Source organism: Coregonus lavaretus (assembly GCF_964263955.1).
Source record: "Coregonus lavaretus genome assembly, contig: HAP1_SCAFFOLD_4602, whole genome shotgun sequence".
Taxonomy (NCBI): domain Eukaryota; kingdom Metazoa; phylum Chordata; class Actinopteri; order Salmoniformes; family Salmonidae; genus Coregonus; species Coregonus lavaretus.
The window spans coordinates 22,501-45,000 of NW_028164716.1; the positions used below are offsets into that span (position 1 = coordinate 22,501).

General features: G+C 46.7%; 1 protein-coding gene across 1 annotated transcript in view; it reads left to right on the forward strand.

Annotated features, from left to right (window-relative positions):
- The window catches only part of LOC311116727 (maternal embryonic leucine zipper kinase-like), a gene marked incomplete at its 5' end in the record, with an annotated part of 24,301 nt that extends 22,188 nt beyond the window's left edge, over positions 1-2,113 (forward strand). The window contains one exon of the mRNA XM_084191768.1: positions 1-2,113. This exon is cut by the window's left edge and continues 499 nt beyond it.
- Positions 2,114-22,500: the final 20,387 nt, after the last annotated feature.

Sequence of the window (22,500 nt, forward strand, 5' to 3'; positions counted from 1 at the left end):
ACCTGGTTGTCTTCATCTGACACATAGTGATTAGTTAGGACCTCCCCTCACCTGGTTGTCTTCATCTGACACATAGTGATTATTTAGGACCTCCCCTCACCTGGTTGTCTTCATCTGACACATAGTGATTAGTTAGGACCTCCCCTCACCTGGTTGTCTTCATCTGACACATAGTGATTAGTTAGGACCTCCCCTCACCTGGTTGTCTTCATCTGACACATAGTGATTAGTTAGGACCTCCCCCCTCACCTGGTTGTCTTCATCTGACACATAGTGATTAGTTAGGACCTCCCCTCACCTGGTTGTCTTCATCTGACACATAGTGATTAGTTAGGACCTCCCCTCACCTGGTTGTCTTCATCTGACACATAGTGATTAGTTAGGACCTCCCCTCACCTGGTTGTCTTCATCTGACACATAGTGATTAGTTAGGACCTCCCCCCTCACCTGGTTGTCTTCATCTGACACATAGTGATTAGTTAGGACCTCCCCCCTCACCTGGTTGTCTTCATCTGACACATAGTGATGAGTTAGGACCTCTCCTCACCTGGTTGTCTTCATCTGACACATAGTGATTAGTTAGGACCTCCCCCCTCACCTGGTTGTCTTCATCTGACACATAGTGATTAGTTAGGACCTCTCCTCACCTGGTTGTCTTCATCTGACACATAGTGATTAGTTAGGACCTCCCCCCTCACCTGGTTGTCTAGGTCTTCATCTGACACACATCTCCCGAGTGGCGCAGTGGTCTAAGGCACTGCATCGCACTAGAGATCCTGGTTCGAATCCAGGCTCTGCCGTAGCCGGCCGCGACCGGGAGACCCATGGGGGCGGCGCACAATTGGCCCAGCGTTGTCCAGGGTAGGGGAGGGAATGGCCGGCAGGGGATGTAGCTCAGTTGGTAGAGCGTGGCGTTTGCAACGCCAGGGTTGTGGGTTCGATTCCCACAGGGGGTATGAAAAATAATAATGTATGCACTTAACTGTAAGTCGCTCTGGATAAGAGCGTCTGCTAAATGACTCAAATGTAAATGTAAAATATTGAAAGGAAATAACTAAAACCAGCAGAGACAGAGACTGCCCTCCATGGACAGCCCTGATCTAGTGCCTCTCTGGAGAAGCACAGATCAGGGAGAACATTCTCCATTTCCTCACCTTAACTAGTAGACTAACCTTAGATCAGTGTCACGTCTATAAGATGACCACGTCCTCTTTTACACGTGACATTCCTTTCCTCCTTTAACGTTTTTTCCTTTAAATGTGTCACGTTTTATTTCCTCCCCCCCTAATGATTCAGTCACAGTAATGAGTTTCGAGGCGTTACGATACCATAGACCGTTTTTAGCTTTACAGAATAACGGTTTACTGAAAGCATTAATACTTTACAGAATAACCGTTTACTGAAAGCATTCATACTTTGCAGAATAACAGTTTACTGAAAGCATTAATACTTTGCAGAATAACAGTTTACTGAAAGCATTAATACTTTACAGAATAACCGTTTACTGAAAGCATTAATACTTTACAGAATAACGGTTTACTGAAAGCATTAATACTTTGCAGAATAACAGTTTACTGAAAGCATTAATACTTTACAGAATAACAGTTTACTGAAAGCATTAATACTTTACAGAATAACAGTTTACTGAAAGCATTAATACTTTGCAGAATAACAGTTTACTGAAAGCATTAATACTTTACAGAATAACAGTTTACTGAAAGCATTAATACTTTGCAGAATAACAGTTTACTGAAAGCATTAATACTTTGCAGAATAACAGTTTACTGAAAGCATTAATACTTTACAGAATAACAGTTTACTGAAAGCATTAATACTTTGCAGAATAACAGTTTACTGAAAGCATTAATACAACTTTGTTTGTTTCTTTGTACATATACCAGTAATATGATTACCAATTTACTTGTTTTTCTATCATGTTTTTTTTAACTTTTGTAGGAGAAATGTTGTTTTAACTATAGTATGTTTTTCCTGGTTTTTGGATATTCTGTCTGTACTGTAGGTCTGTCTGTCTGTCTGTCTCTTCGTCCATATGTCTGTCTGTAAGATGATTAATGCGTTGTAAAGGAACAAAATAAATGGATTTTGTAGAGCGTTTTGTGTTGATGTTCACTAAAGAAATACAGCAGGGCTGTCCAACCCTGTTCCTGGAGAGATACATGAAAGAATGCACTGTTTCTGTTAAACCTACAGGAGGGTATCTCTCCAGGAACAGGGTTGGAGTTAAAACCTACAGGAGGGTATCTCTCCAGGAACAGGGTTGGAGTTAAAACCTACAGGAGGATATCTCTCCAGGAACAGGGTTGGAGTTAAAACCTACAGGAGGGTATCTCTCCAGGAACAGGGTTGGAGTTAAAACCTACAGGAGGATATCTCTCCAGGAACAGAGTTGGAGTGAAAACCTACAGGAGGGTATCTCTCCATTGTATCTCTCTTATTGTAGAAATATTAAGCTAGATAGGACTCACTATTTCAAACATACTAAACTAGATAGGACTCACTGTGTAGAAATATTACACTAGATAGGACTCACTGTGTAGAAATATTACACTAGATAGGACTCACTGTGTAGAAATATTACACTAGATGGGACTCACTGTGTAGAAATATTACACTAGATGGGACTCACTGTGTAGAAAGTCTATAAAGGAGGCCAGAGAGGTATTCACTAGGAACCTAAAGCCTGTATAATGATGACGGTTATAATATGAATATAAAGGAGGCCAGAGGTGTATTCACTAGGAACCTAAAGCCTGTATAATGATGACGGTTATAATATGAAGTCTATAAAGGAAGCCAGAGGTGTATTCACTAGGAACCTAAAGCCTGTATAATGTTGACGGTTATAATATGAATATAAAGGAGGCCAGAGGTGTATTCACTAGGAACCTAAAGCCTGTATAATGATGACGGTTATAATATGAATATAAAGGAGGCCAGAGGTGTATTCACTAGGAACCTAAAGCCTGTATAATGATGACGGTTATAATATGAATATAACGGAGGCCAGAGGTGTATTCACTAGGAACCTAAAGCCTGTATAATGATGACGGTTATAATATGAATATAAAGGAGGCCAGAGAGGTATTCACTAGGAACCTAAAGCCTGTATAATGATGACGGTTATAATATGAATATAAAGGAGGCCAGAGGTGTATTCACTAGGAACCTAAAGCCTGTATAATGATGACGGTTATAATATGAATATAAAGGAGGCCAGAGAGGTATTCACTAGGAACCTAAAGCCTGTATAATGATGACGGTTATAATATGACGTCTATAAAGGAGGCCAGAGAGGTATTCACTAGGAACCTAAAGCCTGTATAATGATGACGGTTATAATATGAATATAAAGGAGGCCAGAGAGGTATTCACTAGGAACCTAAAGCCTGTATAATGATGACGGTTATAATATGAATATAAAGGAGGCCAGAGAGGTATTCACTAGGAACCTAAAGCCTGTATAATGATGACGGTTATAATATGAATATAAAGGAGGCCAGAGAGGTATTCACTAGGAACCTAAAGCCTGTATAATGATGACGGTTATAATATGACGTCTATAAAGGAGGCCAGAGAGGTATTCACTAGGAACCTAAAGCCTGTATAATGATGACGGTTATAATATGAATATAAAGGAGGCCAGAGGTGTATTCACTAGGAACCTAAAGCCTGTATAATGATGACGGTTATAATATGAATATAAAGGAGGCCAGAGAGGTATTCACTAGGAACCTAAAGCCTGTATAATGATGACGGTTATAATATGAATATAAAGGAGACCAGAGGTGTATTCACTAGGAACCTAAAGCCTGTATAATGATGACGGTTATAATATGAATATAAAGGAAGCCAGAGAGGTATTCACTAGGAACCCTAAAGGGGAGGGAACTTCCTGAATTTGTCCAATAGAAACTCTTGTTTTTTGTTGCAAAACGTTTTCCGTTGTGAAATGTTTTTCTACGGTGTGCTGAAAATGAACCCATCCAGTTGTTTGTACTGAGATCTCCTTGGTCTCACAGCAGGGGGTGAGGAAAGGGGAGAGAGGGGGGAGAGGGGGGATGGGGTTGAGCACCTTAATGGGCGGGTGAGATGGTTCATTTAGGGTGGGGTGGTGACTGCCCCCCCCCCCACCCCCACCCCCAGCTGTGATAATGACTCCCGCTGGGTGGGGGGGGGTAGAGGTGTGTGTGCTCCGGGGGTAGGGGGCACCAGCAGGAACAGACGCTGCCTGTCACCTGTCTAAAACATAGGAGATGATTCTCCACTCCTCTCTCTCTCGCTCTCTCTCTCTCTCTCTCTCTCTCTCTCTCTCTCTCTCTCTCTCTCTCTCTCTCTCTGTCTCTCTGTCTCTCTGTCTCTCTCTCCGTCTCTCTCTCTCTCTATCTATCTATCTATCTCTCTATCTATCTCTCTATCTATCTATCTCTCTATCTATCTATTTACACAATGAGCCTGATTCTGATTCCACCGTATTCCTGACACCAGTCCATGACTCTTAAATCCAGGGAGTGAAATCTACGGGGGGTCACACGTCATGGAGAAGGGTAGAGCAAAACTGGGGCTCTTGCATAGACTTACTTGCTGTCACAGGAGCCAAATATGGCACAGGTGCAAAGAAGGGTGCTCTATCCACCTCTATGGGCTGGCCTTTCTCTACCCTCTCCTCCTCCTGTCCAGCCGGTGGCCCTCTATCCACCTCTATGGGCTGGTATTTCTCTACCCTCTACTCCTCCTGTCCAGCCGGTGGCCCTCTATCCACCTCTATGGGCTGGTATTTCTCTACCCTCTACTCCTCCTGTCCAGCAGGTGGCCCTCTATCCACCTCTATGGGCTGGTATTTCTCTACCCTCTACTCCTCCTGTCCAGCCGGTGGCGTTATGACTCAAGTCACATGTGTTGCCCACCAACAAAGAAGACCAATCAACCAATCTTAAGACTCTTTACTTTACAGGTGAAACCAATAATGGTGAAAGATAATCATTAGACTGCATAGCTTTCACCTGGTCAGTTGTTTTTTAGCGCGATGGAGGAGGAGAAGCGAGGACGGACTTCATAGACAACTGGTAAAGAGCCTACGGTTTAATCTAATGAGAACCGGTGCCTCCGCATTCAGACAGACCCCATTGGACAAACGGTGAGCAGGTATTCACTTCTTTCTTTGGTGTAGCGCAGGGTTCTTCAATTCCGGTCCTGGAGGGCCGAAAACACCTCTGTTTTTTCATCCTCTCCTTCTCCTAATCAGGGGCTAATTCAGACCTGGGACACCAGGTGAGTGCAATTAAATACCAGGTAGAAATAATAAAAAAACAGAAGTGTTTCGGCCCTCCAGGACCGGAATTGTAGAACCCTGGTGTAGCGTGAAGTTTCCCCTAGACCAGCGGTTTCCCCGAACTCGGTCCTTGGGAACCGAAGGGGGGTGCACGTTTTGGTTATTTTGCCCCGTAGCACTACACAGCTGATTTTTAAATAATCAACTAATCATCAAGCTTTGATTATTAGAATCAGCCGTGTAGTGTTAGGGGAAAAAAAAAAAAAAAAAAAACGTGCACCCCTTGGGGTCCCCAGGACAGTCTCTGGGTCAGTTTACCTTTTTCCCCTCTAATGGTTAAGGTTAGGACAGGGGGAGGGGAAGCTGATCCTAGACCTGAACATAGGAGGAACTTCTCCAACCTGTTTGAATGGTGATTGTAGCGTTCAGAACCAGACTGAGGCTACTCTACAGACTCATCTAGAATCGTTCAATTATACTATAATTGCATTTGGCAACAGTGGTACCCATTTATGCCAATAAAGCCTATTAGAATTTTAAAAATACAGTTTTTATTTACAAAGTAATCACCACGTTTAGGCACAAGGCAACGGAGACTAAGGGGGAGGTTGAACCTCTTGTGTGTGTGTTTTTTTTAGTTTATTAGGATCTCCGTTAGCTGTTCCATATTCAGCAGCTACTGTTTATTAGGAACCCCATTAGCTGTTCCACATTCAGCAGCTACTGTTTATTAGGAATTCCATTAGCTGTTCCACATTCAGCAGCTACTGTTTATTAGGAACCCCATTAGCTGTTCCACATTCAGCAGCTACTGTTTATTAGGAACCCCATTAGCTGTTCCACATTCAGCAGCTACTGTTTATTAGGAATTCCATTAGCTGTTCCACATTCAGCAGCTACTGTTTATTAGGATCTCCATTAGCTGTTCCACATTCAGCAGCTACTGTTTATTAGGATCTCCATTAGCTGTTCCACATTCAGCAGCTACTGTTTATTAGGGACCCCATTAGCTGTTCCACATTCAGCAGCTACTGTTTATTAGGATCTCCATTAGCTGTTCCACATTCAGCAGCTACTGTTTATTAGGATCTCCATTAGCTGTTCCACATTCAGCAGCTACTGTTTATTAGGATCTCCATTAGCTGTTCCACATTCAGCAGCTACTGTTTATTAGGATCTCCATTAGCTGTTCCACATTCAGCAGCTACTGTTTATTAGGAACCCCATTAGCTGTTCCACATTCAGCAGCTACTGTTTATTAGGATCTCCATTAGCTGTTCCACATTCAGCAGCTACTGTTTATTAGGATCTCCATTAGCTGTTCCACATTCAGCAGCTACTGTTTATTAGGATCTCCATTAGCTGTTCCACATTCAGCAGCTACTGTTTATTAGGGATCTCCATTAGCTGTTCCACATGCAGCAGCTACTGTTTATTAGGATCTCCATTAGCTGTTCCACATCCAGCAGCTACTGTTTATTAGGGATCTCCATTAGCTGTTCCACATGCAGCAGCTACTGTTTATTAGGGATCTCCATTAGCTGTTCCACATGCAGCAGCTACTCTTCCTGGGGTCCAAAACATAAAGGGAGTACAGACCAGTTAGACAAGAACAACATCAAATGAAATTTTAAAAAAATACATTTTCCTCCGGAGGTTGGAGGAGGGAGTTTGAAACAAGATGAAGATTCTACTGGCCGTGGCTCTCGCCCTGCTGTATGTCTGTGAGTAAAACAACCCATAGGGGTATGATGCCCCAGCTAACAACAAATGTTCCCACACCTTTAAAAAAAAAAGATGGTTCCCTTAAAGTCTCATTAGGTAATGTTTTCTGTAGGAACGTTCCAGTGATGTGCAAGGACTTCTTCCCAAGATACAGTACCATTCCCCTTAATGTCAAACAGAACTTCCCCCAGAACGTGGTTACCGTGATTACCGTGTTCTCAGAATACAAGATGTTCTAGACATGTTTCATGGGAATGTTGCAAGAACATTCCTGTGTCCAGTTTTTAAAAAAACTATTTTTTTTCCCTATTTTTTTATAACTAGACGCTTTTATCCAAAGCGACTTACAGTAATGTGTGCATACATTTTTACGTATGGGTGGTCCCGGGGATCGAACCCACTACCCTGGCGTTACAAGCGCCGCGCTCTACCAATTGAGCTACAGAGGACCAGTTTTCAGAGGGTAAACATGGTAACGGCGTTCTATGGTAAGTTATGTTTTGACGTTAATTATGGAATCCGCATTAGGGGGGGAAACGGCGCCGCTGGCCGGTTATTGTTGTTGTTGTATCTGAGCAGAGGAGTGTCGCGCAGCAGGATCATAATGTGATAGTATATATTGGGCTTTTCTATCATGCCTGCGACGTCAAAGGGGGGGGGGGGGGGGGAAACTGTTGGTTGTTTGCAGTAACTTATTTGTTTGTAATATCACAAACGGACTTGGAAGTTTCATTTAATTAAGGATTCCAGCTTTTAAGGGAATGTTCTCCTAACTTTTAACGCCAAAACACGCTAAATTGGTTCTCAGAAGGTCTTTGCTAACATGAATAATAGAATGTTCCCAGGACTAAAAGCCAATTTGATGCTTGATCTGGAAATGTGGTCTGGAGGCTCTGTACAGAGCGGTGGGACGCAATTGTGGAGCCTTGCGGAGGCCAAATCGAGCTCCGTATGCCGATGCCGTGTGCCTCCCAAATTTTGGAACAATGCGGAGGGAACAAGTTCAGAAATTTTTAAAATACATCTTTATGATACCTCGCGTAGGGATTTCAGACACAAAAAAAAAGAGTTTCAACTCCTGGAAAGAGATCGGGGCGGTAATGGGGGATAGATGCGGTTGAAGCGGTCAATGGAATGCAGACCGTTGGGGGACAGAAGGACGCTGGATTGGTGCACATTCAACAAACTGATCCAACAAAGTGGATATTTGTCATGATTGATGTATTGTAACAGGGGCCCACGTTGTGGTTACCAAAATCGAATTTGGCTAATTTCGCTGCATAACATTTAAAAAGTTGTCCCCCCTTTTTTTCAGGTTTAGAAGAACTGACTGCCAAATGCTAGCTCTCGTTCGTATAATCTGGTAGCATAGCTAGCATACAGAAATCGGTGGCGGTTGTCAGTCGTTTTTTTAACTGTAAACGCAGTTGATTTGATAACGATGACGTGAACGCGTATTGGGGGTTGACAATCCATACGAGCGTTAGACTCCGATGTTTACCTCAACATAGTGTGAAATATACAATAGCCTAAATGTAAATGTAATTTTGCAATGAGGAGCTCCTATGTCAAGCACTGGGGGGAAAGGACTCCCAACACCTCAAGAGGTAAGGTGTTTTCATTTTAGCCAGTTAGCCGTAATTAGCCGGAAGGCTATCGCTACGAGTGGTGCGGTGCAGACCGGTTTATTGGATGAGCACGTCGGCTCCCCCAAAAGCGGAAAAGAAGTATGAATAGCCGTAAATGCCGTACGGCCCACTGCAGAACTAGACACTCAAACATCCAAGGGGAACATTACAAAAAAAACGTTCTTTCTCTCTAGAATTGTTAGCTGGGGGCACCGCAACTGCACTGATGTTTTTTGCACTTCAAAAGTGGGTTTGTACGGGTGTGCACTAATGAACATGATGTCCCAAGCCCTCTGTTGTGTAAATTAACCCTTCACATCTCTCTCCTCCCCCCCCCCCCCCCCCCCCCCCCTCCCCCTCAGGGCTTCATAATGCCCAGAGGTCTGACGTCACCCAACAAGGAAGTGTTTGTGATCAGGTCAGTCTACAATGTACTGTACTGGAAGAACATGGGATGCCGCCGACCGGGTTGTGTACATGCTCGTTGTAGTTAGGAAAAATGGGTGAAATGTCAAGACTGGGGGAGGGAGAGAGAGAGGAGATAGGTAACTAACTATCATTCTGTTCCTTTCCAGGCTCCTCCTCTGTCCATTTCCAGGCTCCTCCTCTCCCCTCTCTCTCTCTACTCCTGGTTGGTCTCTGTGATGGTTAAACTCCTCCTCTCCCCTCTCTCTCTCTACTCCTGGTTGGTCTCCCCGGTGGTTGAGCTCCTCCTCTCCGCTCTTGCTCTGCTCCTCTCCTCCCTGTGTTACTCCGTCCTGCTCCTGCTGGCCGGGCCCTGCTGTATCGCCACCTTGTGTCTGTCTGCGGTAGCGTCCTGTCTCCGTGTAGTTCTCTATGTGGTTCACCTAGCGCTGGTGCTCTGTGCTCTGGCAGTGCTTGCCATTACTCCACACAAAATGGCTGACGTGAATGGGGCCCCAAAATGGCCACCGGTACCACTGCTAATGACCAAACCGTCTATGGCCAACTGAAACTGCAGCTCCAAGACTCAGACAGATCTGGGATCAGTGTCGGGTCACAGCAAGGCTGAGGGCATAGTGTTAAGTCTGAAATTAAGTTTATCAGTGTTTTGTTTTGTCTTTTGTTGAAGAATAAATGATCTTCCCTGCTTCATGATTGTGTAAGCATATCCCTTCCTTTTCCCTAGCCTGTTTGGTCAACGTGGGTCCCCCTCATTAGTTAAGGTAATGTGTTTTTAAACTGGGTTTTGGATTGTCATTTGAACCTGGGGTGTGAAACTGAGATGTTGATTGCTGCAGAGAGATATTATCTCTGTTCTTACTCCTCTGCAGAGAGAGAGAGAGAGTTTGTCATTGTGTAGATTGACGTTGATGGTCTGTTTTCCAACTCAAGGACCTCCAAATATGCAAAACAGCTTCCGGAACCGGCCAATAAAGAGACTACTGCTACGTTTACACAGGCAGCCCAATGCTGATCTTTTTTTCACTAACTGGTCTTTTGACCAATCAGATCAGCTATGAAAAACATCTGATGTGATTGGTCAAAAGACCAATTAGTGGAAAGAATATCAGATTTAGGCTACCTGTGTAAACGTTGCCTAATCCTTCAATCTGATCGCGTTTTGTCAGATATGCACCTTTTTTAAAGGGGCTATTTGCGATTGCTACTTTTTTATTTTTATGAATGATATATACACAGTGAACAAAACATTAGGAACACCCTTCTGCCCTCAGAACAGCCTCAATTATTCGGGGCATGGACTCTACAAGGTGTTGAAAGTGTTCCACAGGGATGCTGGCCTATGTTGACTGCAATGCTTTCCACAGTTGGTTCAAGTTGGCTGGATGTCCTTTGGGTGGTGGACCAATCTTATTTTTTTTACCCCTTTTTCTCCCCAATTGGTTAGTCTTGTCCCATTTCTGCCACTCCTGTACGGACTCGGGGAGAGGCGAAGGTCGAGAGCCGTGCGTCCTCCGAAACACAACCCAACCGAGCCGCACTGCTTCTTGACAACAGTGCCCGCTTAACCCGGAAGCCAGCCGCACCAATGTGTCGGAGGAAACACCGTACACCTGGCGACCGTGTCAGCATGCACTGCGCCCGGCCCGCCACAGGAGTCACTTATGCGCGATGGGACAAGAACATCCCTGCCGGCCAAACCCTCCCCTAACCTGGACGACGCTGGGCCAATTGTGCGCCGCTCCATGGGTCTCCCGGTCGCGGCCGGCTACGACAGAGCCTGGATTCGAACCAGGATCTCTAGTGGCACAGCTAGCACTGCGACGCAGTGCCTTAGACCACTGCGCCACTCGGGAGGCCCGGTGGACCATTCTTGATACAAATAGAAAACTGCTGAGCGTGAAACACCCACCAGAATTGCAGTTTTCCGACTACCATACCCCGTTCAAAGGCACTTAAATATTTTGTCTTGCCCATTCACCCTCTGAATGGAACACATACACAATCCATGTCTCAATTGTCTCAAGGCTTAAAAATCCTTCTTTAACCTGTCTCCTCCCCTTCATCTACACTGATTGAAGTGGATTTAACAAGTGACATCAATAAGGGACCATAGCTTCCACCTGGATTCACCTGGTCAGTCTGTCATGGAAAGAGCAGGTGTTTTGTGTAATACCCATTTGATTATTGAATTTTAACTTATAAATGCCTCGTGAGCTTAGTTGAACTGTCACATCAGAACCCAAAATATACGCTTTACTCCATTGTATAACATGGTTAAAACTTTTAATTTTAATATCATGAATTTGAGTCCGTCATGCATCCATGGCTCAATGAATTAAAGGCAATACCCCTGTGTTCGTTGGAGACCACATTCCCCTCTAAATGCTGTATACAGTGCATTCCGAAAGTATTCACACCCTGCCTTTTATTCTAACATTTTATTAAATAAATAAATCTCATCAATCTACACACAATACCCCATAATGACAAAGCAAAAAAAAAAAAAAATGGTTTTTAGAAATGTTTTGTATAAAAATAAAACGTTTATTTACATAAGTATTCTATTCAGACCCATTGCTATGATGACTGCCTCGCCTGGTTCACCAACTACTTCTCAGATAGAGTTCAATGTGTCAAATCGGAGGGCCTGTTGTCTGGACCTCTGGCCGTCTCTATGGGGGTGCCATAGGGTTCAATTCTCGGGCCGACTCTATTCTCTGTGTATATCAATGATGTCGCTCTTGCTGCTGGTGACTCTCAGATCCACCTCTACGCAGATGACACCATTTTGTATACATCTGGCCCTTCATTGGACACTGTGTTAACAAACCTCCAAACGAGCTTCAATGCCATACAACACTCCTTCAGTAGCCTCCAACTGCTCTTAAACACTAGTAAAACTAAATGCATGCTCTTCAATCGAACGCTGCTGGCACCCGCCCACCCGACTAGAATCACTACTCTCAGCGGGTCTGACCTAGAGTATGTGGACAATTACAAATATCTAGGTGTCTGGTTAGACTGTAAACTCTCCTTCCAGACTCACATTAAGAATCTCCAATCCAAAGTTAAATCTAGAATCGGCTTCCTATTTCGCAACAAAGCCTCCTTCACTCATGCTGCCAAACATGCCCTCGTAAAACGGACTATCCTACCGATCCTTGACTTCGGCGATGTCATTTACAAAATAGCCTCCAACACTCTACTCAGCAAATTGGATGTTGTCTATCACAGTGCCATCCGTTTTGTCTCCAAAGCCCCATATACTACCCACCACTGTGACCTGTACGCTCTTGTTGGCGGGCCCTCACTACATATTCGTCGCCAAACCCACTGGCTCCAGGCCATCTATAAATCACTGCTAGGCAAATCCCCACCTTATCTTAGCTCATTGGTCACCATAGCAACACCCACCCGTAGTCTGCGCTCCAGCAGGTATATCTCACTGGTCATCCCCAAAGCCAACACCTCCTTTGGCCACCATTCCTTCCAGTTCTCTGCTGCCAATGACTGGAACGAATTGCAAAAATCTCTGAAGCTGGAGACTCTTATCTCCCTCACTAACTTTAAGCGTCAGTTGTCAGAGCAGCTTACCGATCACTGCACCTGTACACAGCCCATCTGTAATTAGCCCACCCAACTACCTCATCCCCATATTGTTATTTACATTGTTATTTATTTTGCTCATTTGCACCCCAGTATCTCTATTTGCACATCATCTCTTGCACATCTAGCATTCCAGTGTTAATACTAATTGTAATTATTTTGCACTATGGCCTATTTATTGCCTTACCTCCATAACTTGCTACATTTGCACACACTGTAAATAGATTTTCTGTTGTATTTTTGACTTTATGTTTTGTTTTACCCCATATGTAACTCTGTGTTGTTGTTTTTATCGCACTGCTTTGCTTTATCTTGGCCAGGTCGCAGTTGTAAATGAGAACTTGTTCTCAACTGGCTTACCTGGTTAAATAAAGGTGAAATCAAAATAAAATGAGACTCGAAATTTGAGCTCAGGTCCATCCTGTTTTCCATTAATCATCCTTAAAATGTTTCTACAACTTGATTGGAGTCCACCTGTGATGAATTCAATTGAAGGTCCCACAGTTGACAGTGCATGTCAGAGCCAAAACCAAGCCATGAGGTCGACGGAATTGGCCGTAGAGCTCTGACAGGATTGAACTGGGGAAGGGTACGAAAAAATGTCTGCAACATTGAAGGTCCCCAAGAACACCGTGGCCTCCATTCTTAAATGGAAGAAGTTTGGAACTACCAAGACTCTTCCTAGAGCTGGCCGCCCGGCCAAACTGAGCAAAATCGTCGGGGGAGAAGGGCCTTGGTCAGGGAGGTGACCAAGAACCCGATGGTCACTCTGACAGAGCTCTAGAGTTCCTCTGTGGAGATGGGAGAAACTTCCAGAAGGACAACCATCTCTGCAACACTCCACCAATCAGGCCTTTATGGTAGAGTGGCCAGACGGAAGCCACTCCTCAGTAAAAGGCACATGACAGCCCGCTTGGAGTTTGCCAAAAGGCACCTAAAGGACTCTCAGACCATGAGAAAGAAGATTCTCAGGTCTGATGAAACCAAGATTGAACTCTTTGGCCTGAATGCCAAGCATCACGTATGGAGGAAACCAGGCACTGCTCATCACCTGGCCAATACCATCCCTACGGTGAAGCATGGTGGCGGCAGCATCATGCTGTGGGGATGTTTTTCACCGGCAGGGACTGGGAGACTAGAGAGGATCGAGGGGAAAGATGAACGGAGCAAAGTACAGAAATATCCTTGATGAAAACCTGCTCAGGACCTCAGACTGGGGCGAAGGTTCACCTTCCAACAGGACAACGACCCTAAGCACACAGCCAAGACAACGCAGGAGTGGTTTCAGAACAAGTCCTTGAGTGGCCCAGCCAGAGCCCGGACTTGAACCCGATCGAACATCTCTGGAGAGTCCTGAAAATAGCTGTGCAGTGACGCTCCCCATCCAACCTGACAGAGCTTGAAGGGATCTGCAGAGAAGAATGGGAGAAACTCCCCAAATACAGGTGTGCCAAGCTTGTAGCATCATGCCCAAGAAGACTCGATGTTGTAATCACTGCCAGCTTCAACAAAGTACTGATTAAAGGGTCTGAATACCTATGTAAATGTTTTCTAAAAACCTATTTTTGCTTTGTCATTATGGGCAGTGGTGGAAAAAGTACCCACTTGTCATACTTGAGTAAAAGTAAAGATACCTTTTAATATAAAATGACTGAAGTAAAAGTTAGTCAATAGTAAAATACCATTTGAGTAACAGTATTGGGTTTTAAATATACTTAAGTATCAAAAGTAAAAGTGTAAATCATTTCAAATTCCTTATATTAAGCAAACCAGACGGCACCATTTTCTAATTTTCTTATTCAGCCAGGGGCACACTCCAACACTCAGACATCTTTACAAACGAAGCATTTGTGTTCAGTGAGTCTGCCAGATCAGAGGAAGTAGGGATGACCAGGGATGTTATCTTGATAAGAGTGTGAATTTGACCATTTTCCTGTCCTGCTAAGCATTCCAAATTTAACGAGTAATTTAGGGTGTCGGGGAAAATGTATGGAGTAAAAAGTACATTATTTTCTATAGGAATGTAGTAAAGTAAACGTTGTCAAATATAAATGGTAAAGTACAGATACCCCAGAAACCTACTTAAGTAGTACTTTAAAGTATACTTAAGTACTTTACACCACTGATTTATGGGTTATAGTGTGTAGATTGATGAGGGGGGAAAAACAATTGAATCCATTTTAGAATAAGGCTGTAATGTAACATAATGTGGAAAAAGTCAAGGGGTCTGAATACTTTCCGAATGCACTGTATGTAGGCTCAACCGGAAATGTACTTTAAATGTGAAGCTGATCGACCGCGGATTGGATTGAATCCAGGCCCTAACTAGTAGAGATGGAACCAGAGGAGAAGCTGGCCCTAACTAGTAGAGATGGAACCAGAGGAGCAGCGGGCCCTAACTAGTAGAGATGGAACCAGAGGAGAAGCTGGCCCTAACTAGTAGAGATGGAACCAGAGGAGAAGCTGGCCCTAACTAGTAGAGATGGAACCAGAGGAGAAGCTGGCCCTAACTAGTAGAGATGGAACCAGAGGAGCAGCGGGCCCTAACTAGTAGAGATGGAACCAGAGGAGCAGCAGGCCCTAACTAGTAGAGATGGAACCAGAGGAGCAGTGGGCCCTAACTAGTAGAGATGGAACCAGAGGAGAAGCGGGCCCTAACTAGTAGAGATGGAACCAGAGGAGCAGCGGGCCCTAACTAGTAGAGATGGAACCAGAGGAGCAGCGGGCCCTAACTAGTAGAGATGGAACCAGAGGAGCAGCGGGCCCTAACTAGTAGAAATGGAACCAGAGGAGCAGCGGGCCCTAACTAGTAGAGACGGAACCAGAGGAGCAGCGGGCCCTAACTAGTAGAGATGGAACCAGAGGAGAAGCGGGCCCTAACTAGTAGAGATGGAACCAGAGGAGCAGCGGGCCCTAACTAGTAGAGATGGAACCAGGGGAGCAGCGTGCCCTAACTAGTAGAGATGGAACCAGAGGAGCAGCGGGCCCTAACTAGTAGAGATGGAACCAGAGGAGCAGCGGGCCCTAACTAGTAGAGATGGAACCAGAGGAGCAGCGGGCCCTAACTAGTAGAGATGGAACCAGAGGAGCAGGCCCTAACTAGTAGAGATGGAACCAGAGGAGGAGCAGCGGGCCCTAACTAGTAGAGATGGAACCAGAGGAGCAGCGGGCCCTAACTAGTAGAGATGGAACCAGAGGAGCAGCGGGCCCTAACTAGTAGAGATGGAACCAGAGGAGCAGCTGGCCCTAACTAGTAGAGATGGAACCAGAGGAGCAGCGGGCCCTAACTAGTAGAGATGGAACCAGAGGAGCAGCGGGCCCTAACTAGTAGAGACGGAACCAGAGGAGCAGCGGGCCCTAACTAGTAGAGATGGAACCAGAGGAGCAGCGGGCCCTAACTAGTAGAGATGGAACCAGAGGAGCAGCGGGCCCTAACTAGTAGAGATGGAACCAGAGGACAAGCGGGCCCTAACTAGTAGAGATGGAACCAGGGGAGCAGCGTGCCCTAACTAGTAGAGATGGAACCAGAGGAGCAGCAGGCCCTAACTAGTAGAGATGGAACCAGAGGAGCAGCGGGCCCTAACTAGTAGAGATGGAACCAGAGGAGCAGCGGGCCCTAACTAGTAGAGATGGAACCAGAGGAGCAGCGGGCCCTAACTAGTAGAGATGGAACCAGAGGAGGAGCAGCGGGCCCTAACTAGTAGAGATGGAACCAGAGGAGCAGCAGGCCCTAACTAGTAGAGATGGAACCAGAGGAGCAGCGGGCCCTAACTAGTAGAGATGGAACCAGAGGAGCAGCGGGCCCTAACTAGTAGAGATGGAACCAGAGGAGCAGCGGGCCCTAACTAGTAGAGATGGAACCAGAGGAGCAGCAGGCCCTAACTAGTAGAGATGGAACCAGAGGAGCAGCGGGCCCTAACTAGTAGAGATGGAACCAGAGGAGCAGCGGGCCCTAACTAGTAGAGATGGAACAAGAGGAGAAGCGGGCCCTAACTAGTAGAGATGGAACCAGAGGAGCAGCAGGCCCTAACTAGTAGAGATGGAACCAGAGGAGCAGCGGGCCCTAACTAGTAGAGATGGAACCAGAGGAGCAGCGGGCCCTAACTAGTAGAGATGGAACCAGAGGAGCAGCGGGCCCTCACTAGTAGAGATGGAACCAGAGGAGCAGCGGGCGCTAACTAGTAGAGATGGAACCAGAGGAGCAGCGGGCCCTAACTAGTAGAGATGGAACCAGAGGAGCAGCGGGCCCTAACTAGTAGAGATGGAACCAGAGGAGAAGCGGGCCCTAACTAGTAGAGATGGAACCAGAGGAGCAGCGGGCCCTAACTAGTAGAGATGGAACCAGAGGAGCAGCGGGCCCTAACTAGTAGAGATGGAACCAGAGGAGCAGCGGGCCCTAACTAGTAGAGATGGAACCAGAGGAGCAGCGGGCCCTAACTAGTAGAGATGGAACCAGAGGAGCAGCGGGCCCTAACTAGTAGAGATGGAACCAGAGGAGCAGCGGGCCCTAACTAGTAGAGATGGAACCAGAGGAGCAGCGGGCCCTAACTAGTAGAGATGGAACCAGAGGAGCAGCGGGCCCTAACTAGTAGAGATGGAACCAGAGGAGGAGCAGCGGGCCCTAACTAGTAGAGATGGAACCAGAGGAGGAGCAGCGGGCCCTAACTAGTAGAGATGGAACCAGAGGAGGAGCAGCGGGCCCTAACTAGTAGAGATGGAACCAGAGGAGGAGCAGCGGGCCCTAACTAGTAGAGATGGAACCAGAGGAGGAGCAGCGGGCCCTAACTAGTAGAGATGGAACCAGAGGAGGAGCAGCGGGCCCTCACTAGTAGAGATGGAACCAGAGGAGCAGCGGGCCCTAACTAGTAGAGATGGAACCAGAGGAGCAGCGGGCCCTAACTAGTAGAGATGGAACCAGAGGAGCAGCGGGCCCTAACTAGTAGAGATGGAACCAGAGGAGCAACGGGCCCTAACTAGTAGAGATGGAACCAGAGGAGCAGCGGGCCCTAACTAGTAGAGATGGAACCAGAGGAGAAGCGGGCCCTAACTAGTAGAGATGGAACCAGAGGAGCAGCGGGCCCTAACTAGTAGAGATGGAACCAGAGGACAAGCGGGCCCTAACTAGTAGAGATGGAACCAGAGGAGCAGCGGGCCCTAACTAGTAGAGATGGAACCAGAGGAGCAGCGGGCCCTAACTAGTAGAGATGGAACCAGAGGAGCAGCGGGCCCTAACTAGTAGAGATGGAACCAGAGGAGCAGCGGGCCCTAACTAGTAGAGATGGAACCAGAGGAGCAGCGGGCCCTAACTAGTAGAGATGGAACCAGAGGAGCAGCGGGCCCTAACTAGTAGAGATGGAACCAGAGGAGCAGCGGGCCCTAACTAGTAGAGATGGAACCAGAGGAGCAGCGGGCCCTAACTAGTAGAGATGGAACCAGAGGAGCAGGGCCTAACTAGTAGAGATGGAACCAGAGGAGCAGCGGGCCCTAACTAGTAGAGATGGAACCAGAGGAGCAGCGGGCCCTAACTAGTAGAGATGGAACCAGAGGAGCAGCGGGCCCTAACTAGTAGAGATGGAACCAGAGGAGCAGCGGGCCCTAACTAGTAGAGATGGAACCAGAGGAGCAGCGGGCCCTAACTAGTAGAGATGGAACCAGAGGAGCAGCGGGCCCTAACTAGTAGAGATGGAACCAGAGGAGCAGCGGGCCCTAACTAGTAGAGATGGAACCAGAGGAGCAGCGGGCCCTAACTAGTAGAGATGGAACCAGAGGAGCAGCGGGCCCTAACTAGTAGAGATGGAACCAGAGGAGCAGCGGGCCCTAACTAGTAGAGATGGAACCAGAGGAGCAGCGGGCCCTAACTAGTAGAGATGGAACCAGAGGAGCAGCGGGCCCTAACTAGTAGAGATGGAACCAGAGGACAAGCGGGCCCTAACTAGTAGAGATGGAACCAGAGGACAAGCGGGCCCTAACTAGTAGAGATGGAACCAGGGGAGCAGCGGGCCCTAACTAGTAGAGATGGAACCAGAGGAGCAGCGGGCCCTAACTAGTAGAGATGGAACCAGAGGAGCAGCGGGCCCTAACTAGTAGAGATGGAACCAGAGGAGCAGCGGGCCCTAACTAGTAGAGATGGAACCAGGGGAGCAGCGGGCCCTAACTAGTAGAGATGGAACCAGAGGAGCAGCGGGCCCTAACTAGTAGAGATGGAACCAGAGGACAAGCGGGCCCTAACTAGTAGAGATGGAACCAGGGGAGCAGCGGGCCCTAACTAGTAGAGATGGAACCAGAAGAGCAGCGGGCCCTAACTAGTAGAGATGGAACCAGAGGAGAAGCGGGCCCTAACTAGTAGAGATGGAACCAGAGGAGCAGCGGGCCCTAACTAGTAGAGATGGAACCAGAGGAGCAGCGGGCCCTAACTAGTAGAGATGGAACCAGAGGAGCAGCGGGCCCTAACTAGTAGAGATGGAACCAGAGGAGCAGCGGGCCCTAACTAGTAGAGATGGAACCAGAGGAGCAGCGGGCCCTACCTAGTAGAGATGGAACCAGAGGAGAAGCGGGCCCTAACTAGTAGAGATGGAACCAGAGGAGCAGCGGGCCCTAACTAGTAGAGATGGAACCAGAGGAGCAGCGGGCCCTAACTAGTAGAGATGGAACCAGAGGAGAAGCGGGCCCTAACTAGTAGAGATGGAACCAGAGGAGCACCGGGCCCTAACTAGTAGAGATGGAACCAGAGGAGAAGCGGGCCCTAACTAGTAGAGATGGAACCAGAGGAGCAGCGGGCCCTAACTAGTAGAGATGGAACCAGAGGAGCAGCGGGCCCTATCTAGTAGAGATGGAACCAGAGGAGCAGCGGGCCCTAACTAGTAGAGATGGAACCAGAGGAGCAGGCCCTAACTAGTAGAGATGGAACCAGAGGAGCAGCGGGCCCAAACTAGTAGAGATGGAACCAGAGGAGAACCAACTAGCTATATGTTTTTGTACTGGGAAGTCACCAGAAGGGATTAAAGATCATAGATATTGGTAGCCAAGTTACTTAACTCTCCACGTACAAGGTGGAGTTGAGCGGTGACGAGTGTGGGCTGACTGGAGAGCCAACTACATTGAGTCGCTGTCAATACTTGCAAAAATGTACAATCTTAAACCCTTCCCTGGTACCTGTGTTTGTCCTGTGTAAAGTGGGACCTGTCTTCGTTTGCTAAAATCCTTTACTTTTTAATAAAACCTTTGTCAAATACAGCCACTGACCATTTCCTAGTTTCTGTTGCTATAACGGCAACTCAGCGTGAATGCGCACGTTCCAATTCAATCTCAGATTAGGCTAAAATATAGGCTAAAATATAGGGTAAAATATAGGGTTAGGCCAAAATTTAGGGTTAGCCTAAGATGTAGGCTGTGTTCCAAATGGTGGTGACACCAGGACTCATCAAGGATCAGGTCAAATGGTGGTGACACCAGGACTCATTAAGGATCAGGTCAAATGGTTGTGGCACCAGGACTCATTAAGGATCAGGTCAAATGGTTGTGGCACCAGGACTCATTAAGAAGGATCAGGTCAAATGGTGGTGGCACCAGGACTCATTAAGAAGGATCAGGTCAAATGGTGGTGACACCAGAACTCATTAAGAAGGATCAGGTCAAATGGTGGTGGCACCAGAACTCATTAAGGATCAGGTCAAATGGTTGTGGCACCAGGACTCATTAAGGATCAGGTCAAATGGTTGTGGCACCAGGACTCATTAAGAAGGATCAGGTCAAATGGTGGTGGCACCAGGACTCATTAAGAAGGATCAGGTCAAATGGTGGTGGCACCAGAACTCATTAAGGATCAGGTCAAATGGTGGTGACACCAGAACTCATTAAGGATCAGGTCAAATGGTGGTGACACCAGAACTCATTAAGAAGGATCAGGTCAAATGGTGGTGACACCAGAACTTATAAAGAAACAGGTCAAATGGTGGTGGCACCAGAACTCATTAAGGATCAGGTCAAATGGTGGTGACACCAGAACTCATTAAGGATCAGGTCAAATGGTGGTGACAACAGAACTTATAAAGAAACAGGTCAAATGGTGGTGGCACCAGAACTCATTAAGGATCAGGTGAAATGGTGGTGACACCAGAACTCATTAAGGATCAGGTCAAATGGTGGTGACACCAGGACTCATTAAGGATCAGGTCAAATGGTGGTGGCACCAGGACTCATTAAGGATCAGGTCAAATGGTGGTGACACCAGCACTTATAAAGAAACAGGTCAAATGGTGGTGACACCAGAACTTATAAAGAAACGTGTCAAATGGTGGTGACACCAGAACTCATTAAGGATCAGGTCAAATGGTGGTGACACCAGGACTCATTAAGGATCAGGACAAATGGTGGTGTCACCAGGACTCATTAAGGATCAGGTCAAATGGTGGCGACACCAGGACTCATTAAGGATCAGGTCAAATGGTGGTGACACCAGGACTCATTAAGGATCAGGTCAAATGGTGGTGTCACCAGGACTCATTAAGGATCAGGACAAATGGTGGTGTCACCAGAACTCATTAAGGATCAGGACAAATGGTGGTGTCACCAGAACTCATTAAGGATCAGGTCAAATGGTGACCCCAGAACTTATAAAGAAACAGGACAAATGGTGGTGTCACCAGAACTCATTAAGGATCAGGTCAAATGGTGGTGACACCAGGACTCATTAAGGATCAGGTCAAATGGTGGTGACACCAGGACTCATTAAGGATCAGGACAAATGGTGGTGTCACCAGAACTCATTAAGGATCAGGACAAATGGTGGTGTCACCAGAACTCATTAAGGATCAGGTCAAATGGTGACCCCAGAACTCATTAAGGATCAGGTCAAATGGTGGTGACACCAGGACTCATTAAGGATCAGGTCAAATGGTGGTGACACCAGGACTCATTAAGGATCAGGACAAATGGTGGTGTCACCAGAACTCATTAAGGATCAGGTCAAATGGTGGTGACACCAGGACTCATTAAGGATCAGGACAAATGGTGGTGTCACCAGAACTTATAAAGAAACAGGTCAAATGGTGGTGACACCAGAACTCATTACGGATCAGGTCAAATGGACTCATAAAGGACCAGGTCCCTCCTGTACATCCATTGTCATTTAAAAAAGGGGAAAAGGCAAGGTGTGTGTGTGTGTTTGTGTGTGCGTGTGCGCGTGCGTGTGTGTGTGTGTGTGTGTGTGTGTGTGTGTGTGTGTGTGATAGACACAGGCTGAGTGAGTATGGATCATAGAGCTGTATTAGAGTCCTAATTAGCATAAAGACTGGACGAGAGCCGCTCAAGCAGAGAATTAAAAAACCTTAATGTGCTGTCAACCCTCCTCTCTCTCTCTCTCTCTTTCTCTCTCTCTCACTCACTCTTTCTCACTCTCTTTCTCTTTCTCAATCTCTTTCTTTCTCACTCACTCTCTCTCCTCACTCTCTCTCCTCCTCTCTCTCACACTTTCTCTCTTTCACCTCTCTCTCTTTCTCCCTTTTACCCGTATTCTTTCTCTCTCCCTCCCTCCAACTCTCTTTTACTTCCTCTCTTATAGCTCGCTTTCCCTCTGTCTTTCCCTCTGTCTTTCCCTCTGTCTCTCCCTCTGTCTCTCCCTCTCTTTCCCTCTGTCTCTCTCTCTGTCTCTCCCTCTGTCTCTCCCTCTGTCTTTCCCTCTGTCTTTCCCTCTGTCTCTCCCTCTGTCTCTCCCTCTGTCTCTCCCTCTGTCTCTCCCTCTGTCTCTCTCTGTCTTTCCCTCTGTCTTTCCCTCTGTCTTTCCCTCTGTCTCTCCCTCTGTCTTTCCATCTGTGTCTCTTTGTGCCT